This window comes from Rhodnius prolixus, unplaced genomic scaffold, assembly GCF_049639745.1.
Source record: "Rhodnius prolixus isolate KJV_2025 unplaced genomic scaffold, Rpr scaffold_10, whole genome shotgun sequence".
NCBI lineage: Eukaryota > Metazoa > Arthropoda > Insecta > Hemiptera > Reduviidae > Rhodnius > Rhodnius prolixus.
Genome location: NW_027411615.1, coordinates 20,127,219 through 20,149,100, shown reverse-complemented (window position 1 = coordinate 20,149,100; position 21,882 = coordinate 20,127,219). Strand labels below are relative to the sequence as shown.

Sequence of the window (21,882 nt, the reverse complement as noted above, 5' to 3'; positions counted from 1 at the left end):
TCTCCAAAAGCTGTGATGCTGACAAATATTCAGATTGTCATGCAATAAACGAATGTTGCAAGAAAATAGGCAAAATGCATGCACTTTTAAAACAGTATTCTTTCCTAAGTCATCATCAAATGTCAATCTATCAAACTGTCATTTGAAATCATTAAAGAAACATGTAAAGTAATTTTAAAAATAGTAATTCTGAAAATTTAGAAAAACATCTGAAGTAATCATCGTAAGTAAAAGATTAATAATGATAAAACAAAACCAACCAGCTGAGTAGTAGTAGCTGTTTTCATTGGAGAACTTGGTAGATGTGGTGATGATTGAATGAACCCATCAAAAAAACTGAAAAGTCTTTCTTCACTTCAAGAATTCAGCATTAGAACAGCCATTCCCGGCAGCATGAAACTCAGATCAAAACAAAAATTTGATCATCCAAGAATGTGAAGAAGGGCTTAAAGTAGTCCACTACAACAAAAGTTTTCTCGTCTTTTCTCAACTCTAATGTGAAAGTACGATGAATATGTTCCAACTCGACTTGCAGGTAGACTAAGAAACTGGCAAGATCACCGTAATTAAGTGTTCAAATAAATGGCAGAGTTATACGAGAAAGAGTTTATTATGTGTTTCATTAGTTTATAAAACTTGTACTTCACGTGATATATTCACTAAATTCAATTATAGCATTTATTTAGCGAAAATATTTACACTATGTTAAGAATGTTCTTAGTTTAAATGGCTAAACTTTGTTTTCGTGAAGCCAGACTGTTCGCGAAGAAGGGGAGGAGTTCAGGTAATTTGTAAGAGTTAGCCTTATTTCGCTTCGACCCGCTGAAGAAAATTCCCCACTCAGTGTTTACTCCTTAGCCGTCTTCTGGACTCTGATCTGCCAGCGTGCAGAGACTCTCTCTTCTTAACGCCCACTGTTCACTACTCTACTTAACCCTTTTAATAACGGTTATAAATGTTTTTCTTCTTTCTCATCACCCTTTACAACAGTTAACCACCACTAACCTTTCCTCTTCAATTCTACTATAGGTCCATTCCACCTCTATTCACTTCTTTTACTTTAAACAACGAACTCCGCCGGGTGCTTCTACTACTTCCACATCTACTTCTATTACTACACACTACTTCTACTCTTTCTTTCTTTATAAATGATCTCAAACCTCCTACCACTTTCACTCGCTTTACCGTCTTACCCACTAAAAACAATTTCAAGTAGGTTCAACCTCTCTTGCTTACTTTCTTCTTTACGTCTTAAGAACTTTACCCAACCATCCAGCACTACAATCCCCTAAACCTTGCCTCTGTTCATAGCACCTCTTCCACTTTAAACCTTATCCCAAACGAAAAGCCTTAAAAAGTAACTTAATCCTACCACATTAGAGAGTCTGAATTGTAAATGTTTATCCCAAGGGGCGACATTTTTCTTTTTCTTCATCCATTTTTAGTTAAAGTAACACATTTTTCCCTGTCTCTAATTTGATGTATATACATTACTTCCACAAATGTATTATTATTAGTGGGTTTTTATCAGAAACTCAAGAAATGTGTACATTTTAATAAGTTTTCATAAGCTAAAGGAGCCACGGTGGCTGCAGAGGCAAAGCTAAGTCTAGGCCTTGAATTTTATTTAATGATTATTAAGAAAATTCAATAGAATTTGGTAGTTGGACGTTAAATTTTGTTTTGCAACAAATAATTATATAATTATTTTTAAACATACATTATGTACGCAAAATTGGATTTTGAAAAATAAAAATAACCAAATAAATATTAAGGAATGGATTTCATTTTATTAACTTTACTTTTAATCACCCTAAAAATGTAATAAATTACAATTAAGTATATGCTAATTAAGATTATTCAATGCAAGAGAGCAGAAGAAAACTGGTTACGGTAAAATTTTATTAACATCGGAAACTAGGCGCTTCATTCTCATTTAAGAAACAGGGTATGTGGAGGTATTTGAAGAAGAGGATGTTGAGAGAAAAGCTGACGTTTGCAGGAAATCTGAATGAGGGTCTCTCTAACAGTGAGTTAATTAAAGGGCTAAAAATAAGTGCGAACACACTGTATAACCTTTAGAGCTGAATCGTGTACCGTACTTGTAAATCTTTTATTTTATCTGAAGAGTGATGCGAAATTATGAAATTGTATGAATTGTATAACAAACAATTGTACGATTAAACATACCAACCTTTTTTCTAAAAGAAACATAAAATAAGCATTATATTTGAACAATAATAAGTTTGCCTAAAGTTTCTTTTTACTAAGTAAAATAAAAAGAATCCTGAAATGGCGTAAGCTACTTCTAAGATATAACTAGTTCACAAAGTTGAATGATCTCATTAAAGACTAAGATCTCATTAACTATGAGAACGCTTTATTAAAGAATGATTCTCTAAAATTTAAGCAGAAAATTCTTTTTTGTTTTAATTGAGTTCAAGGATTATTTAATTCTCATGTCTATGAACTACTTACTGCCGAAAAGGGTAGTTTAGTTGCCTGTTTATCCAACTTTGTGTGTTCTTCACGTTTGCCTTCTTAAATATCCATTTGCCACTTCACATTGTTAAGATACATACTCAGTTCAGGCTATCAGAAACGTATCAGGTTAAGATATTCAAAGACTTTGTGTATCTGGTAAAAACCACAAAAAAAAAGAATGTTAAAATATGGGTGCAACTGTGGTTTTCCTAGATTAGATATTCTGTACTATTGAATTGTTTAGTGTAGGTGTAGCTCTTCGTAGCCTCTAAATTCCTTACTTTAGCAGCAAGCGAATCACCAGACATTCTTGCTTATCCGTATAAAATAAAGCGAATGGTCTTCCATACAATCAACTTCTTAAAATAACATTTGTTGAATGAATAAGTCCTCTGAATTGTTTTATTTTCAAGCAAGAATATTGAATCTTTACTTTAGCATTAATATCATTTAGATGTGATTTTACGTTTACAATCTTGCTTTGAAAGTATAATTAAATATTTTGTACATTTCTATTTTTGTAAATTCTTAGATTTTGAATCCATTTATTTTTTAATTTAGTGTTATCTGCATAAAATCAATGTTCATTTGATTACTTATAATCAAAGGAATCAAACACCCAATTTTTATTTTTTTCAATCTTTCCTAATCATTCTAGCATGTCGTCGACATACTAAATTGAAGAGACCTTGGCCTTCAGCAATTGTTAGAACACTATTGCATTGTTGATTCAGTCACCTTGGTACATGGTTGAAGTCTATAATGGATTCTTTAAAGTCAATTATCCAATTGAAAGAGAAATATCAAATCACCAGACTGAGAATAATAGTATAATGACAACAGTCGACATGTTAGTAAACTATGTTTAATGAAATAACAAATTCATTAAATGAATATTTCTTTCAAGGGGAAAGAATAATGTTATCATCATATTAAGCTGTATTAAAACAAAAATTTTATATTTCTAATTTGTTAAAACTTTTTCTTGAGATTAGATTAAGTTTTAGTTACGATTACTTTTGTTTTCAATTCTGTATAATAGCGAGATTTGTTTTGATACTGCTTATTTTTGTGATACTAATATTGCTCTTTCAGACTTAATAAGATTAAGCCACGATGTTCGGGAAGTGTCCTGGTACCTTTCATAACTTAATAAATAGTGACAAAAGGCCACTAACGAAGCACCATTAAACCATACAGTTGATGATGCTGGAGGTTCTAATCTTGAAAGTGATATTTATTTCAAATGTAATTCACCTAAAAAAAAAGTAGAGCGGCTTCAGCACAGAGCTAGCAAAAAAATGGAAATGCATTTACAAGTAATAAATAACATTTAAAAAAGTAAATGTTTTTTATTGAGTCAGCTTTGTAGGTTTAAAAAGCTAGTATTTTTTGAATTCAATTATTACATTTTCAACAATTAAAATCCGCTACGAAATAATAAAATTTCATTACTAAAACCGCTCTTGAATACTGGTACAAGATAATTAAATGATTATGTTAAACATCTCTATGCGCTTTATATATTTATTTATTTTATTTTTTATTTTTTAATGGACTTTTAATGAACAAATCCTGTTACATCGTGGAAGAATACGTCAATAAATCACTCATTTCGTTTTTGATTTTAAGGCGCAGATTACTCGTAGATTAGCAAACTACAGCTCTATTGTTGGGTAGCTTCGGAAGGTGGAGAATTATTGAAACTAACTAGGGGCAGGTGTTGGACTAGTGGTTATGAAGCTTGAATTTGTAAGTTGGAGATCCCCAGTTCGAATCCCGGTACTTTTTATTTGCTAGTAAAAAAAAAAAAGTGTAAATATAAATATTAATTAATATTAAATTATTAGTTTGTGGTTTCGCCGCCGTCCACGGCACCTAATTGGACGTTCAGCCCTGCCTGAAAAAATAGGCGATTACTTTACTTCTATTCTTACTAGTATTGAAACTACTCTTCGAAATTGTTCAAAGTTAATGGAGGTTGGAGCAGTCCACAAAGGAGGTGGGAAAAGCATCCATAAAGTGCTCTCTAAAAAATAGTGATGTTTAACATGGAAATGTAGTTGAGGTCGATTCATCATGAAATTATATCCCACAAGCGGTAACAGTTCACTTAGCGGCTACTCCCTAAATTGCCTTATGTTTAATTTTTCCCATTATTATAATGAAAAATATTTAACATATTTTTTGAAACTCGGAAGCATTGCTTTTAAATTTAAATAAGCGAGAAATGCTAAATAAAGAAGTTACTCCTTTAGAAAATCAGGGTTTAAGTTCAATAATTTTCTTCTGAATTTTATAAAACTGTCAAATTGTGGTATGCGAGTTATTATGACAGTCGAATCCCTTCTTATAAAGTGGAATATTCGGAATCTGTCGGTTAAAAATTAAGCAGATGTCAGTTTTCGTTGGAAGTAGATTATTAGATTGTAAATGCAGCTGCACTTGTGGCCCTTCCGTCATTCAAAAATTAATGTGATCTAAATAATTATAATGCAGACGCTCAATGGTTTTCAAAAAAGTACTTTGGCGTTTTTTATAAAAGAAAGAAGTAGGCATGTTGGATGTTCCTCAGGCTATCGCAATACAAATTGTTGACAAGAGACCTAATGTTTTGATGAGAGAATGAGATGATGTCGGCTTTTTCACATTATCATTACTGTTCATCATGGTTTTAGCAAATAATAACTCAAATTCCTTCTGAAAAGTTTGTTAGGCGGAAAAGGATAAAACCCATGATCTTATGAAGGTGTTTAGGGTGTGTGGATGAAAGGTTTAGGATGTTTGAAAGGAAAAGATTCACAATTGAGGTGGCTGTTTTGTTGGACAGGCAGCAGTTGGCTGGAGTCTGAGAATGGATTTTCACCCTAGGTTGATTGCTGTTCTTGTTTTTCTTTGGGCTCCAAGGAGCTTTGGTAGGTTTTCTTTCCCACTATAGAATGATAATAACTTAGAATGTCAATCAGAAATGATTTCTATTGAAGGAGGACTCGTTAAAAACGAAGAATTATTTTTAAAAATAGTATTTGAAGAAAAAGCCTTAATTTCATAAGACTAATAACTCTACACAGAATTAAAACTGTTTAGTAAATTATACGTCTAATATAAAAAAAACTCATTTCTTACTGCGAGTAGTAATGCTGGTCAATTCGGTTTTAACAAATAATTTTGCAACGTAAACTGTTTTGAAAGAGACTTTTAAAGGTCATTTCATCAAAGAAATAGTATTCAATCACGGGCCTTACGTTGATGCAACAATAATGAAACGTTCTGAAAGGTTTGATTGACCATTATCGATATATCCATAATACAATGATATTTTGAAAAGCAACCTCCACCTCTATCCAAAACATCAAACCCCCTATCTATAATACTACTAATAAACGTTCAACCTTTAAACCACTCCATTTGACATTTATCTTCGTCCATTATAGTATAGTCACCTGTTTAAGGTCTGCCACGGAAATGGAGAAAGAAAAAGAGAACGTAAAAATTCCTGATTTATTTTAAGCATTTCTGCAATCCATTATGAGATCTTTGTGGAAGACTAGTATATTCTTAGTTATTAGTAAATAGTTCAAAAATCGTTGAGACATAATTAATCTACAGTTCCTTGTCCAAAGAGTGTAAAATGTCATTCGCGAGGTAATTCACTCACTTATGTTTCAAAAGAAAGATATTAAAAGTCCTTTTAGGAGGGTGGAATTCTGTGTGAAAGTGAGGCTAACATCGTTTCTAATCTTAAAAGTTGAGAATAATTTTCAAAATCGACTGCTGGGGTTGATAAAGAATAAAGGATGCGAAGGACCATATTGTGATTCGAATTTATTAGAGGGCACTCTGTGGTGTTGGACCCATAATTAAGTTATGGAGTAACCGTAAGTAAATAGGATAATGAAAATATAAAAAAGATAGCGAAAGAGTTCCATGATAAATAAGTTCAGAAAGATATTTTTCTTTTTGATGCAACTAAGGGTCTGAGCAGGTCAAGCAACACATGTTCGATTTGTACGTCATAGACCCACCATCTTGTCCATTGTAAAAGGATCCCAAAAACAAGCTTTTTTTTTTTTTTTTCTTCCTGGTATCAGTGTTAACACTATTAACCAATCAACAACTTGTATTTGTGGTAGGTTTTTAAATATTGTACTTCTTAATAAATTCTATCAAAGAAGAATACCCATAGATGTTGTTTGAAAATTATCTCCTTAAAATAGAGGGGAACAGTGCAATATTCAAAAACAAGCTTTTATGAAGGGAACCAGTCAACGTTTCGTATCCAAACAGTGCGCTTAGAAAAAAAGGTGATTTCTTACATTTGGTATACCACTACTTGTTCCTCAAATTACTGTTTAATTTTTAATTTTATTATTTGTGGGTTGTTCTTTCATAATTAAGCTCGATTGCCTTTCATTACTTAATAGATATTCTTTTGCTTTAAGGTATTCTAATTGGTAAAGTTGTGTACACTTTGAGAATTAAAAAGCTGTATGTTAAATGCTCCAATTAGGTACTAGAAGTAGTTGTATTTTAGGTGGGTAGAATAATTACATTAAAATATAAACCTGATACGCAGTTTTACACCATATTCTTACTTTTCAGAAAAAAACATCAATGAATGGCATATGAATACATAATAACGTGCTTGGAGCGGCTAACATTATCAGAATTACATATGGACCAAGGCAGGTCGAGAAGCGGAGTCATCCAAAAAGATGTAGACGGCTGGCATCGCAATATTTTCTTAATTTAGAAATTGGAGAAAGCAGATTGTACAGCCAACAGGGTAGAGGGAGCGTGAGTAGAGTAAGTAATTTTTTACAAGAATTATCAAAAGCATCAAACAAGTAACAGAAGAAGATTATAAAACAGTAAAATGAATTGCATCCTATTTATTATTATGATGCTACAGTCCTATTAACAGGGCCTGGGCCTCATTCAAGATGGAGAGTGAGTGCCATTCATTCCATTTTCGGCTTTTTTGTCGCCATTTTCTGCCTTCCACAGCTTTCTGCCTCATCCAACGATTTCATTCGCATCCCCCAGGTGTCCATAAAACTTTTCTTAATACAAGAAACCTTGTCGGGTACTCCGCATAGCCTCTTAAGTCGCTTCTTTCTATCGGATCCTCCATTCACAGTTAATAAACACCAAACCTCATATCTTCTGCAAACTTTTCTCTGCCATATTCTAAGGAGATTTTAACTTTCTTGCGTCAATGCCAAAGACTTGCTACCGTATATCACTACTGGCCTTATGGTTTTATAAATAATAATTTTCGCCTAGTGTGACAAATTTTGAAGCGATTAAGCTTTTTATAACGCATATGTATAAAACATCTGTTTCCTGCAGTCTCTCCCTTTTATTTCAGAGGTAATGTCACTATTTGTTGTCATTAGGGAACCAAGATGTGAAGAAGCTGAAATTAAGAATGTGAACTTGCTCTTCTAGTTGACTCTGAGGTATTTCTTGAGTAACTGTTATGAAGATCTTTGTGTTTCATTGGTTTATTCTTTAAATTTTTCCCTCATTGATAGCTTTGAATACGAACAAGTGAGGAAGTAATGTCGCCAAAAAGTTTCACGTTACCTACACATTTTTCAACACTCATTTTGACCGCCATCTCTACAAATCATCAAAACATCTATAAGTTTAGATGATGGCGTAGTCTTACTTCCATAACTTAGGCACGAATCCAACCTTTCAATTTCTTTGAAGTTTATATTTGATCACTTTACCATCTCGAAGCTTTAAGAATATCGGGATCACCTGAGAATACGCCTCTTTGGAATTAAATCTTCTGCCGAGATGTTTTTTTATAATACTGTTAAACCTAGACTAGAAAGATAAGTTCGCCCTTCACTTCTCTTTTAAGATTGCAGATAAACTGAATCAGTCTATAACCTTCTATTTGCACAGATACTAGTGGTTTTAAGTTTCCAATAAACCCTATTGGCTTTTTTCTTTTGAAATATGTGTTTTCTAGTCTAGCCTAAACCAAAATCGATAGAATGTAACTGTCAGCATTAGCTACCATGCTTTCTAGTTGTTTCTTGAGGCGAGCGTAGTTCTTGAGATCACTCAAGGCAGTGACTTGATTCCATTTCGACGCACCTTTTATAGTACATTCTAAAAAACGATCTATTTTGTTTACGCTAAGTTTAATTTTCATGAAATTTTATTAATCTTTTTTAATTTCTTGATTACCCGTTTATCCATTTTGATAAAAAAAAAAAAAATAATAATAATGGAAAACTCCGGTTTTGCCAATTAAAAATGCTTGAAATAGAAAGCAAATAAAAGAATACTGCTCCCGTAGTTAACATTTTCACAGAGAGCAGTAAAGACGTGATCCATCTGTCTTGTTTCTATGTATGTATATCTGGGTAACATGAGTCAGCAGTCCTGCTAAGTATTAATCAATCTTTTGTGAAAAAAGAAGTATATGAGTAGAGAAAGCAATATTTACTCTTTAAACACTTTTTTAATTGACTAATTTTCAAATTATCTAACGGTTATGAAGTAGAAGTCATTAATTGGTGTGTAAGAGTTAAACCTCAATGAAATTACATAAATCATCATTTACATTACATCAATTACATTAATCATCTATATTTGTTAGTGTATGGGCACTATTAAAAGGTCAAATCGGAGTTTCAATCTAAATAAGTCTGTAAGTTCTACAGGGCCACAATAAGAGCGGTACTGGATTACGGGTGTTTTCTGTACGGTCAGGCCTGCAAGTATGTTATGCGACCCCTTCACGTATTACAAAATAAATGTATCAGATTGTGTCTCGGATTCTTGAACAGCACACCTGTGGACGTAATGTACGCAGAAGCTGGCGAATTACCGCTCGCTTATAGAATAGAAGTACTGTCCGATCGATATGTCTTAAAAAAATTAGCCACGAACCGAATAATTTATAACAAAATAAGCCAATTAAATACCGAAGTCCTCACTCACAAATATTGGACAAAAAAGAAAGGCCCCATTTATACAGAAAGTTTTATTAGAATCTCTACCTTTAGAGATAAGGTATATTCGAATAATAAGTTAGATGTGTACAACTTAAAATACGAACATTTATTGAGCGAATTAAGTGTTAACACTTCCTTCGACTTGATAAAGGTACCGGAAAAGATGAGAACTGCGGCCTTCGAAGATTACATTTCTTCCCATTATCCGGGCTCATATCGTTTATTTACAGATGGGTCCAAAATCAATAATAAAGTCGGAAGTGCTGTGTATGATCCGGTTCGGAACTATTTTACGATAATTAAATTAGAAGATGAGGCGTCCATCTATACAGCGGAGCTAATTGCTATTTTAACGGCTTTAAAATATATTTATTCGTTGTCGGAGAAAAAATATACCATTATTAGTGACAGCCAGAGTGCGTTGTGTAAATTATCACATATACACAACCAGTCTGCAGGAATGAATCACATTATCGCAGAGATTGTAGAAACTATCATTTAAAGAGAAGGGAGTCTGCATTAATTTTTTGTGGGTAAGAGGTCATTGTGGTATAAAAGAGAATGAAATTGTTGATACACTTGCAAAGGAAGCCACCAATAGTGGGGAAATGGCTAATTATAAATTACCACACACCGATATCAAGGGTATAATTGCAAAAGCAGCACTACAAAAATGGCAGACAGATTACAATAATGGTGATAAAGGTAGATTCTATAAAACTATGGCAGATCAGTTACCTAGACAACCATGGTTTAAGGGAACTGTCACTAATAAATGGGTTGTTACGACAATAGGCAGGCTGAGAGCGAACCACGCGGTGTGCGGATCGTATCTACACAGAATCAACAAAAGGTCCTCTCCTCTTTGCGTAGATTGCAATGAGGAGGAAGATTTCAAACATGTAATAATGATATGTCCACGTTATGTGGTAGAAAGGAAACGAATGTTTGACGATATATACAGGTATTTAGATGCACCATTTCGCTACGAAGACATTATATCTCCACCAACAGTTATGTGCTTAAGTCGATAGCAGAGCTAGCAATGAAATATGAATGTATTTAGAAGCTATAGCCGAATTAGAATGAATGGAAGAAAATGCTTAGAGAAGGATTACGTGATTTTAATTTTGGTTAAGCGAGAAGGATGGCAAGAGCACAGAGTGCTGCTCCATCCATTAGCAGTAGTTTATGTAAATAGCGGTATATAGTAGAATGATGAATGTGTGAAGCGAATGTATTTGTAGGTAAGAATGAAGAGTGAGTGATATTCTAGTGATAAGCACCTAGACGATGTTGGCTGTATGGCGAAAGCCAATGCCAAAAAAAGAAAACAAAAAAAAAAAAGTCTGTAAAAGCAATACCATTTACTTTGTTTTGCTGTTTCCAACATTTACCTTCTAACTTTATTTTCTGTAAAGTTCACTTCTTCATTATTATAATTGTTATTATTTTAGGTGTGGTACGTCAGCTTTGTGTTCATTAGCGCACGAATCTTTTTTTAGTTATAATTAACGGATAACGGATTTAGCAAATCAGTACTACGATATTGTAAGTGCACTAGATGCCTTTATGGTTAACTAATGCATTAGAAATTAGAACTGATTCTGCATTAATTGTATGTCTTGAAATTTGAAACAAAAAATATATATGGGCTGTTCTAATGTTATGTGGTATCGATGCGACATGTGAAAGTAAAATATTCATTTAGGCTGCATCGTTTGCGAGATTAATGCAAGCAAGGATTCGTTCTCCCCCGGACCACATGTCCCACATAACGGTTCCGCAGTTAGTACTCCTCCCAGAGATGGGTGTTTCCTCAAGAGGTAATTCTCTTTGACTAGGTGACTCGGGCAGTAATCTTTCTTAGTTCCATTTCTTCTGGGCTCATCAGGAAAGATCTTTTAGTGTTTTATCTCCTTCAGAAGATTCGCCAGTAAGAATGTACTCCAGAGAGTACGTGTTTCCAAGTGAACCATTTTTCAGTGTTTTAATAGAAATGCCGCAAAAAAGTTCCGAAAATTATGCGTAAGGTCGTTGCTTACTAGGCAAACACGTCGGCTTCTTTAACTTCTATGTCTTTATGTTTGTGCAAGTAAAATTAGCCTAGTTATTATAGTTCGATAGGGTCTCCTTATTGCAGGCGCCAAACATTAGGGAATTGTTGGAATGTGTTATGCGCGCTTACTCTCCCTGGAAGTGAAATGGTGTTTCTCCAATATATAGTGTGAATTTTATATATTCTACTAAAATTTCGATGAAAATTGCATGATCAGAACTACGAATTTCATGAGAGGTATTTCAATTTTTCACGATATTCTAAAAAACGATATATGTGTTTTCTTAAATCTAATCTTAAGACCTACAGCTTTAATTGGAATTTTATTACCCTAAAAAGTATTTTTTGTTTAGGGATTTTTGGTCAAAGTCAAATGTTGAGTGCTATTTTCCTTACAATTTAGGCTCTCTACATGTGAAGACAACGGAAAATTTAGTAAACATTCGTCTGAGGAAAATATGCGTCTAAAAAAATCGAAATTTAGTGAGAGAAAACGAGTGTGTGATGTTCACGCTAATTTTTTATCTTTTTCATCGTAGAACAATTTTTTAATAAAATAGAATTACAAAAATTATTAGAAATGAAAATTATCTTATGTTCTCATTTAGAAAGAAAATGAAGTTATGTAGAAAATATTTTGGTTTAATTATGGTGGATGTACAAACTGATGTATTTTGTGTAAAAGGAACAAGAAAATGAGTGTTAATATTGCAACAGCAAACCTTCATTTCTGTGATGGCAAAAATAATTAAATTCCAGATGAAAGTTACCTACATTCTTTGTTCATTGTGCAAAAATTAATAATTATTTTTCAAAGGAACTGACAGAAATATGTTGAAAAGTGAAAATGTAGTGTTTGTTTTTATTTTGTTATTACTGCTTTCAGTTAATGATAAAAGGGATTATTTAATGAAAATAGGGAATTAACATGGCCTTAAAGAACTGTGTTATTCTGAGTATAACTCTAAATAAACAATTACTTGCCTGTATCAAACGAATGTCTATCTGCCATTTAACAATAATTCAATTCTTTAACAAAGTTTTCATCTTTATGGTTACTAATTATGTGACCACAAATTTTGTGATAAATCTCGGACTTGATTCATCTTAAATGAAGAAGGTTATAATTCAGAGCAACTCTAACTTGGTGTAGTTTAACGCATTCTTATGAGAATTCTCTTGATTGTTTTCTATGTTTCGTTGTAACTACATCAAAAACGACTACAACCTGTATCTTAACTTATCTCGTTTAAACATAATCGTTGAAAACCTAAAATTAAGGTGAAGATAAGTAAAGCCTATTTTTCTTTTTTAGGTAAGCTTTAATGTCCAACCAATAAGTGACGTGGATTGATTGTAAACTTTCTAATAAATCATCATTTTGACAAAAATTAAGATAAAATCGGGACCAATACCAGGAATCGAACTCACTACTACAATTCATGTGGCTTTGCGATCCTCGCTTCTAACCACTCGGCTATTGTGTCGCCAAAAGCTACAAATCAGCGCAGTTAATTTACATGTAAGAGAGTAGAGGAGAAGGTATTTTGTCAATGCTAAAAAGTTTTCTTAAGGTTGATTTTCCTCGGCTTTTGGTCAATACCGAAGAAAGTTAGAATAATTTCCCTTAGACATTAAAAATGTAGAAAGTAGAGAGTTTAAATTGCAAGTATTATGGATTTCAAAAATGAATGTACATTTAAAAAAAATGAAGTTATATTGTACGCGGTGTATGGGGGTATTATGAGACAGCGTTGTCCCATGTAACAACCTCGTTAATCGCCTGCTGAACAAGTGTGAAAAGTGGCACTGAGGACGAAACTAGTGTCTTATAAAATTTTTTTTTCTACAGGCTACTATAAAGGGCCAAAAAAGATATGCTTAGAACAAAATTAGGACCATCGCCGAAAGGCAAACGTAAAAATTGGGATGAGAAGGACACGGTTGATGCTATTAAAACTGTAAGGGTGAAAAAACTTGGTATTCGAGAAGCTGCACTTCACTTCAGGGTCCCAAAGTCAAAATTGCATCGCCTATTATCAAAACAAATAGATTCTGAAGATTGCGTGTGAAAAGGAGTCAATTGTTTGTGATTTTTGTGTCCAGTCTACACCTATCATGTCTTGACATTTCTCTAAGAAAACTGATTGCACCCTAATTTTTATCCTTAATGTACGATAATTGTGTAAAATATAGTTTTGTGGCATATTTAAGGCTTATTTTTACAATTCATGGAGAAACGAGTACATTAACTATAATTATTATGTGAGTCCCACACACTTTTTCGGTGTAACTCCAGATTCCTTGCTGTAATCCACTCAGGACTCCAAATTTACAAAAACAAATAATGTATGTCTATGATTTTACTTCAGAGTAGATTTTAAATTCTGTAGTGTTCAAAATATGCAAGTTAAAAAAAGACTGTCCCATATTACCACCTTCTCATCTATATTTCATTAAAATTCTAAAGATGTCAATTTGTAAACAATTCGTTGCAATATTAATACATATGTTGCCAAGGTGATGGGATTACTGTTTGCAGAATTTAATCATTCTCTTCTATCTTGTCAACCTTAGTGGTGTGCCAGTGACACATTGCACTAATCCTACTATATTTTCAATGATCTTAGTTTTACCAACAGATTTTGTTGGCTTTACAAATCCTTAAAATGAATTTTCGTTCTGAATCTTTCAGAACATTGTCTTTTTAAAAGTTTTTTTCTGAAAAACAAATCACGCCCTGAGGAAGACAATAAATTTGTCGAACCGTTGGCGAAAAGACGGAGTTGTTATTTTTTATTTTGACCTAATCCTCGCTATTTCAGTCCTAAATACTAAGCCACAGATATTTGGACAAGTCCTAGGGTATTTAGAAGTTTAATTAGTTTAATTGATTACAAGCCAAAGGGTTAAAAGATAGGACTTCTAGCTCGTAACCTTTTAAAGTTAGAACCATAATAATTGTAACTTCGAACCTTAACCCTTGAGCCGTCACCTTACATAAAGTGCTATAATTCGTCACCTCGGGTCACATTATTTTATTTTGACCCAGCATTAAAAACTATTAAACAAAAAGGAAAAACTAACTAATATCATGTTACAGGGAATAGAAATCGAAGGTAAAACATTTATTTATACTTTAATAAAACAGAAATACAAATTTTAAAAAAATCAATAACATAAAGATGTAATTTCTAAATGAGGTGCTGCTTAGCATGTAATGAAAAACAGAGAAAATATTGACAGTTTACAATTAAAATTAAAACAGTTAATTAATTACAATTATTTCTACAGTTAGTGCAAATAGTTACTGAGTGTATCTTACATATGTAATTTTTACAATTACTGCAAAAAGTAGGATATTTATTGTCTCTTGTACTAGGGCATATGTGGGCATCTTCTTCGCTTTTTAGGGTTAGGAATGTCTTCTCCATTTGTTGCAATCGGAAGAATTGTTGCGCCTTCTTCTTGCAGATACATATTGATCCTCACCTTCAAATTCCGTGGGATCACGGTGCTCAGCGACCTTCTGATAATGACGTTTCGCAATAATTGATGCCCCAAACTTTTGAGGAAGGTGCTTCGGTCCATTTTGAAATTTATATTTTTACGTTGAGCATTTTTTTTTGATATGTGATATACGCATTAATGCCTGGCACATTAAGTAAGTGGTAAAAAGTGGCCATGGGCCATCTATTTCTTTTTCTTCCTACAGAATAATTTGCCCAAAGTTGGTCATTAGTATCTTACCCCTCCTTTGGTAGCATTGTAAAAAGTTATAATTTCGGGTTTATTTTTACTCCCTGTTCCGCTGTCAATGGATTTATCGCTATGCATTGTACGAGATATGTTCGATATATTCGAGATATATGACTCGTAGATAACCAAATTACTGCTCCTGATTTTTTGGGTACATAAGACACCATAGAAATTTTCTTTGTGAACCCAAAAAAAGGTAGCTGTTCGCTTCCCTTGACTTGTGTGGCAGAAATGCATGGGGATTTCTGGCTTATTTTTCCTAAGAGTCCCGACAAAGGTTGAGAAATGAACTAAGACTAAGAAATGAACGGCACAAACTGTTAAAAATAGTTGGGTAACCTTTAGGATTACAATTTAAGTTTGTTAATTTAGAATTGTAAAAAGTATAGATTAAGTTGAATCTTTAACAAAATGTGCAGACATAGCTTCCCTACAATGATTTTTTTTTTTGTAACTTTTTTTTTTTTTGTCTTGCTCTGTGGATTTATGGTGTTCGGAAATAGAAATTCATGGTAGTTAGCTGAGAGAGATGCTCTTTTGGCATGAGAAGTGAACGAGATGGTTGTGAAAACGCCGGGTGAGGTAGAACAAGGTAAGAAGTGAACTATAAAGCATAACCCCTTTCTTTTGCAATCTCAACAAATACACACAGACAGAACATAAAGATGGTTAAGAGAAAATTTAATTACGTACGAACGTGAGGAGAGGCACTAACTACTAGCTACGTGGAAACTCTTCTGGATGAAGTAAGAGAAGTAGTGGAGTTAGAACTGGAAGAAGTGAAGTAGCACACAATTTGTGCTGAACCGGTATACCCCGGCAATCGTTAGTTTTCCTACTAGATGTTTAAATCGTAGAGCCATCCTAGTAATATAATGGTCATGGATACATGTGGTTCAGCTCCGCCTTCCATCTCGAGCCACTTGAAATTTATACCCAACAGAGGGTATCTCGCAATGGGTTTCACATACTCATGCTGCTTACGCACCCACCCAACTTCTATACGCATGAACATTACTGTACTTTATATTAGTCCTGGATACCTTTACTAAACGAACAGTTGAACACAACCAATGCATTAGCGGTTTGCCTTACCTAAACATTCTCCTTTTCTGCAAAATATATCTCTGTACGGTTACACAAGTATGTATGTAATATGAAATTGTAACCGCCAACTAATGCCCAAAATAATAATAGATTCACTACATGTACTGATTAATTTGCAATCTCATATTCCATTATATAATACTTTTTTTAAATATTCAAAAATATACATTATTTTTAAGCACATTTATAAAATGACAGGATCATTGTCAGACGATATTTTAACCATATCGCTCTTCCTACCGTTACAAAAGTACGTTACCTTGGACTTCACCTCGACAAGCGACTAACCTGGAATCCTCATACTCGACTAAAACGAACTGAGTTAAATAACAGATATAAACTGTTAAAAAAATTACTAGACAAACGTTCAAAACTGACGCTACGTATCAAAAGACAGCTGTACTACTCATTACTAGCCCCTATATGGACATATGGAATAGAACTATACGGGACAGCCAAACACTCGAACCTTCATCGAATCCCCAATCCCTTCAATCCAAAATCCTTCGTACCCTAGTCAATGCTCCTTTCTACGTCTCTAACCGTACTATCCTCAATGTCCTTAAAATTCCCTTCGTCTCTGTCCTCGCCCAAATCCCGTTACATAAAATTCCATTCCCAACTGTCCTCTCACACGAATCCTTTAGTCCAAGCCCTCTCAACTTCCACCCTCCCAACTAATCCTCCACGACGGTTGAGGCGTCGGTGGCCTCGCGACCATCTGCGAATGTAGCGTCGGCTGTATAGTGTGAGTAGCAGTGATTCTCCTGCTATTATAGCATATTACTACTGCTATCGCTAGATGGCCGTCATGTCAATGTGTGCTTGTTGGCCTAGCCCAGTGGTCGGCAAAGTGCGGCTCCAGAGCCGCATGTGGCTCTTTGGCTCCTTAAGTGCGGCTCTGGCACAAATATCCATGGAAGGCGCAATAATATTTTCATTTAAAAAAAAACTTGGTAAGAAAAAAATTACATCTTATTTTGATAAATTAAAATTCTTCTATAAATCGAGAACATGTATAATTTTTTGTATAAGTTAAAAGATAGATAGGTAACTAAAATTTTATATTGTTGTAAAAATACGTAACGAACATCCGAGTTTAATTTTATTAGTTTTCGTAAACGTAAACACAAACCATGTACAAGCTACCGGCTGAGATTGTTCGTATGTTATAGCAGGTTTCAGGAATTTAAAAACAGCAGAGCAACTTTAGCATTTAACAAGGAGATATGGCGCTCTAAATTCGAACGTCTTTGTGTTGAATTGGAAATATTGGAGAAGAAAAAATGTGATCTTAGTTCACACCACAAGTGGTTTGCTTTGAATGACCTGGAGAAGGAAAACATGATCATTTTCAACGTTTGGAATAGTATTCCTGACTCTTACGATCAGCTGAAAAAGCTCGCGTTTGCTGTTCTTTCCCTTTTCGCATATACGTATATGCGAACAATCTTTTTCAAGCATGAACATTATCAAGAGTAAACTGAGAAGTCGTCTTATTGATGAGAACTTGGAATCATGCCTAAAATTAAAAACAACCACATACAAACCTGACTTACTCAAACCTTCCAAGGAGATGCAAGCACATTGTTCGCATTAATAAATATTTATTAAGTATGAAATTTAGTTTTATTTAGTGTACTACTTATTTAGTGTAATAAAAGTTTATTTTATTACTTATTGTATTGATTTCTGTGCAGTTGTAAAAATCTAAATTTGCTCTTAATTAGAATTAAAATAAATCTAAGCAAGAAAATTTTTATCCTCAACATAAATTTTACGAAGGTTGACCTACCAGAGGGTCTAAGGACGTGCCACACGCGGTCGAAGATCTTCGCGACGTCTAAGAATGCTTTGGAGCTCTTTAGATGTTGCGTTGGGCCTGCACTGTGAAGTTATAAAAAGAAATAGTATTATTATTTTCATAGATTTTGTTAGAAGGCGAAAAAGAAATTGTCTTTTATCAAGATGGAAAGAAGATTGGGTAGGCCGATTAAAAGAGAGTTAAAATGAAAGTAGTATCATAGATTTTTTGGTTCCATTCATTCGGTGGAGGGCTTACAAACTAAATACGAATTAAGAATTACACTGATAATTTCATTCACAAACTCAACTAACAATAAATGTTCATCATTTCAATTATTTCAACCATTTAAGTACGTATTGAAGCGATAATTTCAACCGCTAATCAGATTGCAATGATTCATCCATTCAGGTGCCTATTACAGCGATAATACCACCGCCTGTATTATCGCAGTAGTGTATACCATGGTTTTGGGCAGCATGTTACTAATAGCTGACCTAATTGTTTAAACGTACCTTGTCTACACTAAGGACCGAATTTTAATTAATAATGTCATGGGAATTCAGTAAATGAATTAATAAATTTAAATCCACTATAAAAAAAAAAGCCTACCATTCTAACATTTAAGAAAGAAACTAACAAATGCTTTATTCTTCTGACTTCTTGTTACAAATTTACTGTAAAATATTTGAATTTATGTACTTGCTGACAGCAACTAACCGCTACAAATCGTTCAATAAATGTATTGTGAGAATAGTGTAGGTAAAATTTAACTTGTTTGGGAAATGATTTATTTATTTCGAAAGGGGAATGCTGTGTGACATGTTTGAAACTCGATAAGGTAAATAAACAGCACTTTTGGTATAACTGTTGATGATAATTAAAAGTTGTGCATATTGTGTGAGAAAAAAAAATATAATTACATAATTTTACATAAAAAACAATATCGAAACCTTTTGTTGCTAAAAATCTTATTATTTCTCTTTGGTTAGAGTTAAAGTCCTTAGTTAGTAAGTTTGAAGAAATGTATTATCAATTAAAACAAAAAGTGTTATTTACGAGGGTCGTTTGAAAAGTCCGTGCAAAAATAAAAACTACTTAATTTTTCAACATAGTCTCCTTTTAAGCTTATACACTTCGTCCAACGCTGCTCTAGTTTGTTGATCCCTTCCGAATAATAGGATTTGTCCAAGTCTGAAAAATAGCCATTCGTTTCTGCAATCACCTCCTCGTTTGAATAAAATCTTTTTCCCGCTAGCCATTTCTTCATATTGGGGAACAAATAGTAGTCCGAGGGAGCCAAGTCTGGAGAATAGGGGGGATGTGAAACGAGTTGGAACCCTATTTCCATTAATTTTGCGACCACAACTGCTGAGGTGTGAGCTGGTGCGTTGTCGTGATGGAAAAGGACTTTTTTGTGGGCCAATCGTGGGCGTTTTTCTTGCAGCTCGGTTTTCAAACGGTCCAATAACGATGAATAATATGCACCTGTAATAGTTTTACCCTTTTCCAGATAGTCGATGAGGATTATTCCTTGCGAATCCCAAAAGACAGTCGCCATAATCTTTCCGGCCGAAGGAACGGTCTTCGCCTTTTTTAGCGCAGATTCCCCCTTGGTAACCCATTGTTTTTGATTGTTCTTTGGTCTCAGGATTGTAGTGATGTATCCATGTTTCATTCACAGTGACGAAACGACGCTTAAAGTCCTGCGGTTTCTTCTGGAACAGCTGCAAACCGTCCTTGCAACACTTCACATTTCCTTTTTCTTAGATTTCGTTTTTGGTCAAGCGTGAGAAAATCACTCGACTTCCTCGATTCAAACGAATGCCAAACACAAAGAAATAGACCGATCTGGCTGAAACTTGGTGTGTGTTCTTCCAAGAGATGCTACTAACTAAACATAACCTCGATACGCGCCAGTGGTGCTATCTCTCTGACTTTGCACGGACTTTTCAAACGACCCTCGTATGCTTTGTGCCTAAACTTCTGTATAAATAAGAGTTTAAGACGAAGAGAAACAGTTTCCAAATTTATTCGAGGTAGACTGTGTTACAAAAGTATTTCGTTAAACTTACCGTGGATATTAGGTGGAGCTTGGATTTAGTGCAGTCAAAATTCTTTTAACTGCATATTGCAGTAGTTGATCGCGATGACTACTGATCCAAATAAAGTCGGACATTCGCAGTATATCACTGCACCAAGCTTTTTCTTCTTACAGGTGTTTTGTACTAACGCAGATTAGTCATTAATCGCATGTGTTTGAAGGGTTAACTGCGAAAAATAATAATAAATTAGAGAAATATAGTTATTACTGTGTTACTGAATGGTGTATGAACTCCAATATAAGGAGGTAAGGGTCCTTTGCTAGGAGGTTAAATGTGCCCTAGATTAATCCAATAGATACTGCATCTCCAATCATGGCGGCCAACAGGTAAGATAGGTCGGCTGTCTGTGCACATTAAAATGAACGATACAAAATTGTGCTCACAGTGCAGACAAAATGGAAAGTGAAAGGATATTTTTTATTTTTTTTAAAATTTATTAGTTAAGTTATACCAGCGCTAGATGCGCTATAAGTAACAATCACAATAAGTGATACCACTACAAACTCACTAATTGAGGGGAGAAGTTATCCAGTGATAACACTCCCTAAGTCTTCTCCAGGATTAGCTACTCTCTCTTCAGAAGAGAGAAAATCGCGAGGCTACTGGCTGAATTTAATCGCCAAGGAGGATGATCTGGATGGTGATGAGATGATGACTGGTGGACAAGTGGATTGGAATGAGAGTGCAAGCTCTGATGAAAACTTTTGTAGCGAGTTCGTGCAACCTGTCTGAGTGGATAGTTAGATTTGAAACGTAAAATGGTGCCGTTAGCGATAGTGTGGAGAATTTTAGGCTGAACCGATTGAATTCGTTGAAGATTGGAGCGTTTCTTTGAACCCCACAGTTCAATACCGTACGTCCAGGCGGGTTTTAGTAAATCAGTCGTTTGTTATTAAGTGAAATTTTTGTAAGTTGATCTAGTAGTCTTTTAAGTAGTCGATAACGTAAAGGATAATTAAAAATAAAATTCTATAAATTTAAACAAATTTAAACTATATGTAACTTTTTGTACATACTCCAACGATTACCATCTTAGTTCAACCAACAATTTCTACTAACAACACTGTGGTCTCGAAAGTTTATCTAGTAGGAAGAATGCTGGCTTCTTGCCAGTTTAATTACGTTCCTAATTCCAAGTAAGACTGGTTTGCAATAAGTTTTCACTTGCTAATATATATTTTTGAATCTAAGCTTCATTTAAATGTGAACTCATCGTTTCTTGAAAAGATTTTTTTTAAATTTATGTTAATAAGATTTACGAATATCACGTTATTATTATTATCAAAGTATTTAAGAGTAAACATTTTTGGTTTGCAATTAATTATTTAATTAATTTTAATTATATTTATTTAATTAAAAAAAATGAAAAAAATTCTAATGAAGACTAGAGAAAACGAAGTAAAGGATTAAAGAGTTTTATAGCATACTTTGTAACATAACTTTTTCACTAGTTATGCAAATCGGGTTTAAGATAAGAAGTTAATTAGTACGTAAAATCCTGAAGTAGATTAAACCATTTGCAGACGGGCCCACATTCGTATCCCCGTTCCTCATCCACCTTATTTAGAACTGTATCCACTCCTC

General features: G+C 33.9%; 1 protein-coding gene and 1 long non-coding RNA gene across 3 annotated transcripts in view; one reads left to right on the top strand and one right to left on the bottom strand.

Moving 5' to 3' along the window:
• LOC141457327 (uncharacterized) overlaps window positions 1-21,882 on the bottom strand; it is a 315,830-nt gene that overhangs the window by 106,047 nt on the left and 187,901 nt on the right. The gene's annotated exons all lie outside the window — the stretch shown is intronic.
• Window positions 1-21,882, top strand: part of LOC141457328 (uncharacterized) — a 136,725-nt gene that overhangs the window by 95,644 nt on the left and 19,199 nt on the right. The window contains exon 2 of one of the 2 annotated variants that reach the window (XR_012460315.1): window positions 7,087-7,290. This is a non-coding gene — a long non-coding RNA (uncharacterized lncRNA). Of the gene's footprint in view, window positions 1-7,086; window positions 7,291-15,523; window positions 15,875-21,882 lie in introns of those variants that run through there. The other variant, XR_012460316.1, reaches the window with a different exon arrangement.